At 40.0% G+C, this 12910-nt stretch overlaps 1 protein-coding gene and 1 long non-coding RNA gene across 4 annotated transcripts in view; one reads left to right on the top strand and one right to left on the bottom strand.

The window, feature by feature from the left end:
- The window catches only part of LOC138793213 (uncharacterized), a 161494-nt gene that overhangs the window by 121378 nt on the left and 27206 nt on the right, over positions 1-12910 (bottom strand). The gene's annotated exons all lie outside the window — the stretch shown is intronic.
- OPRD1 (opioid receptor delta 1) overlaps positions 1-12910 on the top strand; it is a 31617-nt gene that overhangs the window by 624 nt on the left and 18083 nt on the right. The gene's annotated exons all lie outside the window — the stretch shown is intronic.

The following is a 12910-nucleotide window of genomic DNA, read 5'->3' as shown; positions in this document are numbered from 1 at the left end:
AAATCTATTCCTGGCTTTGGCTTCAAAAATCTGTCAGATAAATCTCTCTGTGTAAGGGCACCCTTAGTTCAGTCTATTTACGTCTTACGGTCGGGGCATGTTAGTAAAACCAGCAAGACACCAGCAACCGGCGTAAGACACCAATGTTATTCATTCTGGAGTAATAAGGAAGAGTGACACTATAAATGAATGTACAGCAACAAAGCGTACATATGTGTAAGAATACGCACACACACTCATATACATATACATACAGATAGATGTTTGAATATATAGTTTATGTTCCATAACATTTGCCTGTATATATATATATACATATATATATAGATATACTCACACAGGCATATATACTGTATATACACATATAGATATACACACACAGATAGATGTGTTTCTTTGTATGCATAGTTTACTTTTGCTCCACAACATTTGTGTGTGTGCATGTGTGTGTGTGTATATATATATATATATATATATATATATACACACACTGTATATATATATATATATGTGTGTGTATTTATATATATATATATATATACACAGTATATATATATATATATATATATATATATATATATATACATACATACACACACGCACACACACTTAGATATACTCACACAAACACATATACCCTACATACTTACTGTACACCCCCCCACACACACATACATCTATATATATAAATATATACCCCCACAAATATATATACACACTCACATATATACACACTCACACAGATAGATGTATTTGTATGTACTTTACTCATGTTCTATAACATATATCTCTCCCCACACAAATAAATATAGATATTATATATAAATATACATACACACTTACATATTTACACATACACTCACACACAGATAGATGCGTTTGTATGTATACTTTACTTATGTTCTATAACATATATCTATCCCCACACAAATACACAAATATATATTCATATATATATATATATATATATATATATATATATACACTCACATATATACAGATAGATGCGTTTGTATATATACTTTACTTATGTTCTATAACATATATCTATCTATTCCCACACAAATATATATTCATATATATATGTATACTTTACTTATGTTCTATAACATATATCTATCTATCCCCACACATATATATATATATATATATATATATATATATATATATATATATACACTCACATATATACAGATAGATGCCTTTGTATGTATACTTTACTTATGTTCCGTAATATCTTTCTGCAGTCCACCTATTACTTACAGGGCTCCATCATCTTCCTTATTTCTGTGCAATCTGACACCAAACATACAATAAGAAACATAAAACGACAAGTATTACTGCAACAAAAGTTACCGATATATAACAGTAACACACTATGAAACTTATTTACGAGATTTTACTGTCCATTTAGATATAATATCCAACAACTGCTTGTCGTTCATCCAAGTCTCGCCATTTAATTGGATTCTTCCAATCTATATGGATCTATATCTGCTCACCTAACTACATCCCCTCTCTCAGGTCTCTCTGTAGGTGTCCTTGCTCATTCTCCATAGAAGTGATTTCTGTAACAGTAACCGTCTCCGTGTAATATATCCCATTCCCTGCATTTATTGTCTGGTTTTTTTACCATTATAAATCTGTATACACATCTGGCTATAGTTATTTTAAATATCTGTCCCTATAGCACAGGCGTAGGGAACCGTGGCTCTTCGGCTGTTGTAAAACTACAACTCCCATCATGCCTGGACAGCCCAAGCTTTAGCCAAAGTGTTGGACTGGGGTATCTGGGGCTCACCAGAGGAAATGATCCTGGGGGCCCACCAATGAAGAACCAGTGAGAAATGACATGTCAGTCAGTGTTAGGGCAGGTTCTAAAGCTGGGGGCCCATCGGAGGATTGTCCGGTCCTCTGGTGGGCCAGTCCGGCACTGGGTTGGGAACCTTGGCTCTACAGCTGCTGAAAACAAAGCTTTAGCTGTCCAGGCATGATGGGAGTTGTAGTTTTGCAACAGCTGGAGGGCCAAGGTTCCCCTCCTCTGGATGACTGAATATATGATGAAGTTAGAAGTGTGAAATATGTTGGGGAATTTGTGAATATCTTCCATGGACAGAAGTCTTATGACTTTGCTCCTGTTCACCACACATGAGAATTGAGCTCCTCGGCTCCAGGAGACTTATGCTTTGGCATTGATTCTCCTCTAAAGGATGACAGCTGGCTTTACTGTCTGGGTTGGCAGAAAACTCATCTTTTTATGATTTGTGCTCCTAGACATACATAACGCTGTGAGTTCTTCTACCCAGAATACCTTGGGGAAATGTAATTGACTGATGATTGATGAACCATATTGATAAGCGTTAAATACATAACATTGTAGGGAAAATTCTTTTTGGTGTCCTAACAATAGGATGTAGGTTTCATGATAACTATAATGATCTATAGGAAATGGTGCGAGTTAAAGGGGAACTCCAGCTAAATTTATTTTCTTTTAAAGGGGTTGTCCAGCGAAAATCTTTTTCTTTCAAATCAACTGGTGTCAGAAAGTTATATAGATTTGTAATTTACTTCTATAAAAAAAAATCTCAAGTCTTCCAATACTTATCAGGTGCTGTATGTCATGCAGGAAATTTTGTTTTATTTTCAGTCTGACACAGTGCTCTCTGCTGCCATCTCTGGCCGAGACTGGAACTGTCCAGAGCAGGAGAGGTTTTCTATGGGGATTCAAGAAAACCGAGACAAAGTTCCTGTTTCGGCCAGAGATGTCAGCAGAGAGCACTGTGTCAGACTGAAAATAAAACATTTCCTGCATGAGATACAGCAGCTGATAAGTATGGGAAGACTTGAGACAACCCCTTTAAATGTCTTCAACTGTTGTCAGAAAGTTATATAGATTTGCAATTCACTTCTATTTAAAAATCACAAGTCTTCCAGTACTTTTCGGCTGCTGTATGTCCTGCAGGAAGTGGTGTATTCTTTCCAGTCTTACACAGTGCTCTCTGCTGCCACCTCTGTCCATGTCAGGAACTGTCCAGAGCAGCAGCAAATCCCCATAGAAAACCTCTCCTGCTCTGGACAGTTCCTGACATGGACAGAGGTGGCAGCAGAGAGCACTGTGTCAGATTGGAGAGAATACACCACTTCCTGCAGGACATACAGCAGCTGATAAATACTGGAAGGCTGGAGATTTTTAAATAGAAGTAAATTACAAATCTATATAACTTTCTGGCACCAGTTGATTTGAAAGAAACACATTTTTGACTGAGTGCCCCTTTAAGATGAAGACGTAGAATAGCATTGGTACATTAGAAGGAGTCAGTGGAATAAGAATGTATAAAGACGCTGTAATATTATAAGTAATCAAAGGAAGAAGTAATAATAGTATAGTCGCTCTAGCTAAAAGCTGTCTCTATAAAAGCTGTGGCCACTTACCAGCATATGATATAATATGTACATTCATCTGGGGTAAGGCTAAAACTGGGGGAGGCTCCTTTAAGGATTTGGTGGCTTTGATGAATTCCTGATTATTCCAAGCTGTGATACTGGGGCGATTAATAACAATTAGCATAAATGAATGGCATTGGAGCAGTGCACGGCAATCACATGCATGAGGATGAGGGTGGTTGTAGTCCAGTCCAGGTCTATGAGCAATGACAGGCTTTGGATTTGCATTGTCGTCATACAGATCCTGTTTTCCGTCTCTAGATCCCACTTCACAAAAGTCTTGTATGCAGATCGAGTCATTACAATCTAATGCTGAATTGGTCCTCTGGTTTATTTGCATACAGCAGGGGTGGGAAACTACAACTCCCATCATGCCTGGACAGGCATTTGGCTGTCCAGGCATGATGGGAATTGTAGTCTTGCAAGAGCTAGGAATAAACCTGATAGATCAGACACATGTACTGTAGAATATTCCTGCCTGGAATAGACAACGTAAGGGTTCAGTTTTTTAAAGGGGTACTCCGGCGTTTAGTTTTTTTTTTCTTTTAAATCAACTGGTTTCAGAAAATTACATAGAGTTGTAGTTTACTTTTATTTCTACATCCAGTACTTATCAGTTGCTGTATGTCCTGCAGGTAGTGGTGTATTCTTTCCAGTCTGACTCAGTGCTCTCTGCTGCCACCTCTGTCCATGTCAGGAACTGTCCAGAGCAGCAGCAAATCCCCATAGAAAACCTCTCCTGCTCTCCAGACTGGAAAGAATACACCACTTCTTGCAGGACATACAGCAGCTGATACGTAGTTGAAGTTAACTTGAGATTTTTTAATAGAAGTAAATTACAAATCTCTGGCACTTTCTAGCACCACTTGAGTTGATGTTTGTTTTTTTTTTTTTGTTTTTTTTTTTTTTGCTGAAGTACCCCTTTAAGGTTCAGTTTGTGAAGTTTCTGAATTATGCGGGATTTTTTTTTTTCTTTGAAAGATCCGCTCATCTCTAATTCTGACCTCTACTGTAGCGAGCACAGAAGGTTCAACAGACCATGTATGAAGGTCTTTGGCCTGTTTTACGCCATATATGTTCTGTTCTACTTTTTGTATGAAATCTATGGATCTCCCATAAAGCAATAATGCAGAAGTGTGAATGTAGCTCAAGATCCATTGTTAGGAATTATAGGGAACTCGTCACCATGAAATTGCTACCTAAGCTATCGGCATCATATTATAGAGCAGGAGGAGCTGAGCGGATTGATATATATCTTTATTGATTGAAATCTGTGATGTTTCTATGCTAAAGAGTCCAGCCCATTGACTGACCCCGCCCACTGGACTCCTTATCACAGAATGAGCAGGGATTTCAATAAACATGTTACAAGTTATACTGAATCTTTTCCCACAAAGATATATATCAATCTTCTCAGTTTTTCCTGCTCTATAACATAATGGCGATAGATGAGATAGCATTGTACTGGTGACAGGTTCCCTTTAACCAGTTGATTACCGCAGCATCTTTCCTTCCCTTCTTAATATTTATGAACAGCGATGTGTTTTGTTGTAAAGTGAAATCTCTGATCAGTAAATGACATATGCGTTTTAATTAGTTTTATAATATTTGAAGGTGTCTGTTACAGGGAGGCTTTGTTGTGGTGGCTACTGTGTAGACTGAGGCAGGGTCATCAGAGTCATCTCATTATCACTAAAGGACAGAGGTTGCACTGACAGGATGACAGCTCTATTGTATGCTTGTTCTTTATTAGAAATATTTTTGATAGAGGCAAGATTTTATTTAATTTGTTTTTTATAAAACTTCCCAAATGTAAAATTCCAAACAGGAGCTTCTTGTTTCTCCATTGAGAGAGCGTGATGTGGTTAGTAAGTCCTTGAATTATTGCTTTCATTCATTTATTATATGCAGAACTGATTTACATGTACTTTGTGTAGTGAAAACATTCGTCAGCCTCAACCTAGGGATATCGATATGTCACTGAAGGAGCATAGTCACATACAAAGAAAGGCTAGGTTCACACAATGCAAACATGACGGACGTCTTTCATAATAACGGCCGTCATTGTGCAAATAACGTCTGTTTTCCGAAAATAGCGGACATTATTTGCACATCATTTTTACATGGTTTGAACCTAGCCAAAACACTGCTTTTAGACTACATTCACATGTCCATAGTGCTGGACCCACAACTATTGATGGCACTATGGATGTGCATCCATAGTTGTCCGCAATGTACGGACCTATTCATAGATATATGTGGTGCACTGCTGTAAGGCTTGACCAGTCACTTGCCAGATGGTGCTGTGTCCCAACCCAAGTAGTAATGTGCTCTGCCGGAACTTTAGAAGTAGAATAAGTAGAATACTTGAGAGTAGAGAGAATACCTGTCCCCGTGTTTTGACTTCTTGTCTTTGCATGACCTATTGCCCCCCAGTATTGGGTGACCTGTCCTATGAGGGTGACACAAGCCCCAGACCTTGCTACCTGGGTTGAGCAGAGTGGCCAAAGTTTCCTGCTTACACCCGTGCTGTGAGATAGAGTACGTAGGCTTCTAGCAACTTTGCTCTATCCAGATCAGTTCCTCTTGCTTCAGAATACTGTCCTGCACCTTTAAACTTGTTCTCGACGTGGGCTGGGATGATCTCTGACTTTGTCCCTTGTGTGAGTGTTTAGCACTGCATAGTGAATAGAAGTGCTGCTTTCAAGAAAATAGTGTCCATGCTTCCCTTGTGTGTCTGTCCACTACCTCACTCCAGACTACACTGGACTGTCCTCTAACAGGGGACCTGGCATAAACCAGGGCCCAAATTGACTGCTGTATGGACCGTTCTGGCTTGTATCCTCTCTGTACAGCAGCGGCAGCACTGATGCTGATGGGCAATGAGGGGGAGCCGGGAGTATCACACAGCCACGGCCCGAGCAGGTGATGTATGCTCGGGGCTGCGATCGGGCGTGCGGGGGGGCGACGATCGGGCATGCAGGGGGGCCGGGGCGGCGTGCGGGCGGTTTAAGGGGGCCGGGTCCCATGCAGGCAGCGGATCCGTTGCGTGTATGGGACCCGTTGAGCTTCACAGTACAGGATCCGCAGCTGATTTCGCAGCAAACTCGCAGCATGAAAATCCGCTGCGGATCCTGTAGGTGTGAACGCACCCTTAAGAAACTTTGTAATTGGGTTTATTAGGCAGCATAGAGCTGAGAACAAAGGATTACACAGTGGGACCTGTGTGAAAGCCAATATTCCTAGGCTAGAGAGGTCAGTGCTGACTTCAGAGGAGATTTTTTGGCTAATAACCCCAATTACAAAGTTTCTTAAAATCACCTGTACTATTGATTTCTGCAAAAAAATAAAAATAAATTAAACGACAGTGACACTTTAAGGGACACTTAGATTGCCACTGTTATGAGGACACTGAGCCCCAAATACTTTTACCCTCCCCCCTCCATCCACCCAAACCAGCACCGATCTAGGAGACTGGTGCACATTTACAGCACGGTTTGGCGGTCTAATACGGCTTTACTGTAGTAATACTTGATATGTCTGCCGCTTTATGGCAAATAAACTCATCCAGCATAGCCTGTCTTGCCTCCCCAGGCTCTTACTATCTTCACATTGCTGTATGCTGTTAGTTCATTAACATGGATGAGCTTTATTTCTGTGGGCCCTGACTTGTGGGTTAGAGGAGATACAGTAAGATCACTGCATTCTCTTCGCTTCAGCTGCCACAGTCAGAATCATAAACTATATCCAATACTGCATTTACATCTCAGGAGCCTGTAGGCACAAGCTGCTCTCTGGTAGGATTGTGGTCAGCCAGGATAAATGTCACAGAGACCAGCACTCCAGGGAGTCGTAAGATGGCCAAGAACAGCACAGTATTCTTCTGTATGCACTGTAGTCTATAGAAAACTCGATTACATGTCTACAGCTACGTATTCAGTGTAAATAGTGCATCAGCACCCTCTCTATCATCAACACCCTCTCTATCATCAACACCCTCTCTGTCATCAACACCCTCTCTGTCATCAACACCCTCTCTGTCATCAACACCCTCTCTATCATCAACACCCTCTCTATCATCAACACCCTCTCCCTCATCAACACCCTCTCCCTCATCAACACCCTCTCTGTCATCAACACCCTCTCTGTCATCAACACCCTCTCCATCATCAACACCCTCTCTATCATCAACACCCTCTCTGTCATCAACAACCTCTCTATCATCAACACCCTCTCTGTCATCAACACCCTCTCTATCATCAACACCCTCTCTGTCATCAACATCTATCTGTCATCAACACCCTCTCTGTCATCAACACCCTCTCTATCATCAACACCCTCTCCATCATCAACATCTATCTATCATCAACATCCTCTCCATCATCAACATCCTCTCTATCATCAACACCCTCTCTATCATAAATATCCTTTCTATCACCAACACCCTCTCTATCATTCTAGACAAGAAAAACAAAATAATGGTGCACCCACAAAATGTCCCATGGGTCCCGTGCGGAGAACACTGACAGAGTCCTGGGGGACATTTCATTGTGGTTATCATTTTTTGGATGATATATATTATTTTGCAGGCTGTTTATCTTTTGGCAGTGGTGTTCTAAGATATTTATATTGGATGTTTGCACTTATTTATGTATTTATTTGGCACTTTGTATATAGGGGTTGATTTGGAAAGTCAGCATTATAATAATGTTATTCCTATATCAGACCTAGAGCTCTGACAAGATCTCAGGAGAGGAGCAGGTCTCCGGTGGGGGTTGGGTGTATTGATGCCAACCCCTGTGTGATGGGTTACCCACTTTGGGTTTTTAATCTTTTTAAATGTTTGGCCCAGTTGCCATTTCAATTTCTGTATATGTGATTCAAATAAAATACGTGATTTGCTATAGTATTAGTTTTGTGGGTGCACCATTATTTTGTTTTTCTTGTCTTAGTGTAAAAGTGTTTGGGTTGAAAACAAATGTAGCATTCCCTTTTGTATTACATGTATTGGCTCCCCCAAGTGTTTGTTTGCACCCTCTCTATCATTAATATCCTATCTATCATGAACACCCTCTCTATCATCAGCACCTTCTCTATCATCAGCACCTTCTCTATCATCAACACCATCTCTATCATTAACACCCTCTCTGTCAACATCATCTCTATCATCAACACACTCTATTATCAACATCCTCTCTATCAACACCATCTCTATCACCAACACCCTCCCTATCATCAACACCCATTCTATCACCAACATGCTCTCTATCATCAACACCCTATCACCAACAACCTCTTTATCACGAACGCCCTCTCTATCACCAACGCCTTCTCTATCGCTAACACCCTCTCTATCAACAACACTCTATCATCAACACCCTCTCTATCATCAACACCCTCTCCATCATCAACACCCTCTCTATCATCAACACCCTATCACCAACAACCTCTTTATCACCAACGCCCTCTCTATCACCAACGCCTTCTCTATCACTAACACCCTCTCTATCATCAACACCTTCTCTATCGCTAACACCCTCTCTATCAACAACACTCTATCATCAACACCCTCTCCATCATCAACACCCTCTCCATCATCAACACCCTCTCCATCATCAACACCCTCTCCATCATCAACACCCTCTCCATCATCAACACCCTCTCCATCATCAACACCCTCTCCATCATCAACACCCTCTCTGTCATCAACACCCTCTCTGTCATCAACACCCTCTCTGTCATCAACATCCTCTCTATCATCAACACCCACTCTATCACCAACATCTCTCTATCATCAGCAATAACAATTATCGTTCGAATTTTTGCGATAATGATCGCATTTGAGCTATAGTCGGCTTGTGTAAACACATCGAACGATCAAGCGACGAGCGACTGCCGGAGGTCTCTCACCTGCCTCCTTGCGGTCCGATCGGCGATCTGCTGCACTGAGCCTGCACAGGCAGGCTCAATGAGCAGATCGCCGATAACACTGATCAATGCTATGCCTATGGCATAGCAATGGTCAGTGTAGAAATCAAACTAATGTATGTACAAGTCCCCCAAAGGGACTTCAAATGTGTAAAAAAAAAAAGTTAAAAACACTAACACACTACCCCAAAGCCCCTCCCCCAATAAAAGTTGAAATCACCCCCCTTTCCCATTATATAAATAAAACATATAAAAATAAATAAACAAATAAACATATAATATACCGTAGCGTGCGTAATTGTCCGATCTATTAAAATATAACAAGCGTCATTGCGAACGGTAAACGGCGTACACGAAAAGAGGGAAAAAAGTGCGCGGATTACCGATTTTGTTAATTATATATAAAAAAAAATTAATAAAAAGTGATCAAAACGTCCGATCTTCACAAATATGGTATTAATAAAAACTAGACATCATGGCGGAAAAAATGACACCCCATACAGCCCCGTAGGTGAAAAAATAAAACCGTTATAAGCGTCACAATAGGCCCATTTTATTTATAATTAATTGCCAAAAAAAAGGATTTCATAAAAATATATATAACATTAGAGAATCTGTGTAACCTGCATATGGTTGTGTTCGGGCTGACCTATAGAATAATAGTATCATGTCGCTGTTACCATATAGTGCATTACGTAGACACAGGAACCCCCCAAACGTTACCATATTGCATTCTTTTTTATGATTTCACCTATTTATATCTTCATAAATAATATATTTGGAATTCCATCATACATGTTATGGTAAAATGAAAGACGCCATTACAAAGTACAACTATTCCTGTAACAAATAAGCCCTTACATGGCTTGTAGATAGAAAACTGAAAGTGCTGGAGCTCTTAGAAGGGGTGGAGGGAAAAACGGAAACACTAAGATCAAAATTTGCGCGGTCCACTGGGTCATTTTGGGCCTGGTCCTCAAAGGGTTAAGTGATCTTAAAACGATCGCAATAACGATTTTTCTTACAAATTTTCTAACGTTTTTTCTAACGATTTATTCGTCTAACTGTTCATCGTTCCTTCACAATCGTTAAACGATCGATTGGGTAAATTATCGCTACGTGTAAACGCAGCATAAGACACAATTAATGTCGTGCACATGATGAAAGGTTATTGGTAATTTACTGGTCCTTTTATTCACTATAACTTGTACAAAACAAATTAGATACTATAATATTTGTATGTCAGGGTTGGGGTCTTCACAGTCCTACTACAACATCTCACCATTAAAAATTACAGGTATCAATTACAGCAATACCATCTCTAACAAGACCCCCACAAATAATAGCATCTCTCTGTTCCTGGCAGCAATACCCCTGAGATGATATGTTGTTAGGGCGAGGTTGTAGACACTGTAAGATGCCTTTATTATACAGAAACCTGGTGCAATCTCAATACCGAGACAATCAAAACTGAGGTCAAAGAGGCTTGACGCAGCCAAAAAAAGCAGCCTGCAGAATTGATATCTTTCCAGATTGCAAAATGTCGGCCACTTATATACAGGCAGTCTGATATGAACTTTGAGTTTAACCCTTAGCAGTACTCAGTATACTTGTACTGAAGAAATATATATGGCGCAGGCTTAGGAGCTGAGCCAAATTTATGTACAGCAAGTGCCGGCTCTATTATACAGCTGATAGATTAACCATAACCTCCAACCTAAACATTAACCCACCCAGATAAACAAGCCCTCCATGGGCTCCATTGGGTTGTCATGGAAGCCAGGGGCTAATAAAGGCCCTTAGTCCTGCCATGTTAGTAATCCTAAAAATACAGCATATACTTGTATCACCTCCTCCGCACATATCTGACCGTTAAGATATGATGTTATACATGAAAACAGGAAGGTTAGATGCAACTTTTATTAGGCCTAGTTCACACAACGTAAAAATAGGGGCAAAATATGGCCGTATTTGGATAAATTACAGGCCATATCTATCTAAATACAGCCGTATTTAGCCCTTATTTTTATGTTGTTTGAACTTGGCCTCATACTGTATATCTTTCTAGGTATAGAGACAGAAAAGGAGGCACTCTATGTCTGTAGGATCTGGATAGTTGCTAGGTAATACATTTCTGGGTGCAGATTTCTCCCAGCAACATTAAAGGGGTACTCTGGTGAATCATTTAGTTTTTTTATTTTTTTATTTATTTAATCAAATCAACTGGTGTCAGAAAGTTGTATAAATTTGTAATTTAAAAAAAAAAAATCTTTCATCAGCTGCTGTATATCCTATAGGTCGGAGGTGGGGTATATCAGTTCCAGTCAGACACAGTGCTCTCTGCTGCCACCTCTGTCTGTGATAGGAACTGTCCAGAGCAGGAGAGGTTTTCTGGCTCAATGTTTTTTTAAGAACCTATTACAAAAGAGAAAGTCTATAAGCACTGATTTTAGTGCCAACATTAAAGTTACCATGTTTGTACAATAAGCTAACATATGGGTTAACAACGAATATAGAAACAACAGTAATAACATTCGGTATATTATGTGGAGAGGTTTTCTATGGGGATTTGCTACTGCTCTGGACAGTTCCTGACATGGACAGAGGTGGCAGCAGAGAGCACTGTGTCAGACTGAAAAGAAAACACCACTTCCTGCAGGACATACAGCAGCTGATAAGTACTGGAAGACTGGATATTTTTAAGTAGAAGTAAATTCCAAATCTATATAGTGTTTTGACACCGTAAAAGAAAGAAAAAATTGCCAGAGTACCCCGTTAAGTTTTTGCTAGGGTTGCGGTAGCTCTAATGAACCCCACTAGCAAATAGGCTAAATATATGTGACAATATGTAGGGCAGCTATTAGTCAATTCAGGACGTCATGTCTATTCTGTCTGTCTATTCTGCCAACTTACAGAATTACAGTGACGCAATCATTAGAATCTGGTATATTTCCTAGAAATGAGGACTAGCTATGAATTATGGATGCGGCATTTCATCTTCTCCATGCATCTACCGGCCAGTGTTTGTTACATTTTATTGCAGAAGTTTTTTCTACATTCTCGGGGATTTTATTGATTCTTACAGAAGTAATTCTCCTGGCACTAGTAACTTGGAGCTCCTTGACCGGAAGAGCAATTAAACACAGTCATGAGCTTTGAGACATAGCAAAACAGGAGGAAGAAAGAGAAAGAGGGAAACTCACAGATCGGGGAAAAAATACAGTAAATGACGAGCCTTCATTACCAAGATTGTACCTGCTATAGTGTTCAGAAATATACCTGGGGTGTCCCACCACGGGTGTTGCTAGTTTGAACACCCCTCGCAAAAGCCTGTATCTGAAAAGTGAAGTGGTAACGAAGTCATGTAAAAGTTTTGCCACTAGTTGTTAATAGTATGTACATTTATTTATGTATATGTATGTTGCGCAGCTGTAGTGAACTAAGGGTTATTGTTTGTTTGTGATCTGCACACCAATGAGAGCTGCTCTTCTCTTCCACCTATCTCTATCTTTCTTACTCCTTGTACTCTCTTCTTTAC

Source organism: Dendropsophus ebraccatus, chromosome 5 (genome assembly GCF_027789765.1).
Source record: "Dendropsophus ebraccatus isolate aDenEbr1 chromosome 5, aDenEbr1.pat, whole genome shotgun sequence".
Lineage (NCBI taxonomy): Eukaryota > Metazoa > Chordata > Amphibia > Anura > Hylidae > Dendropsophus > Dendropsophus ebraccatus.
Note: the sequence above shows the minus strand (reverse complement) of the source record. Positions and strands in the feature narration are given on the sequence as shown.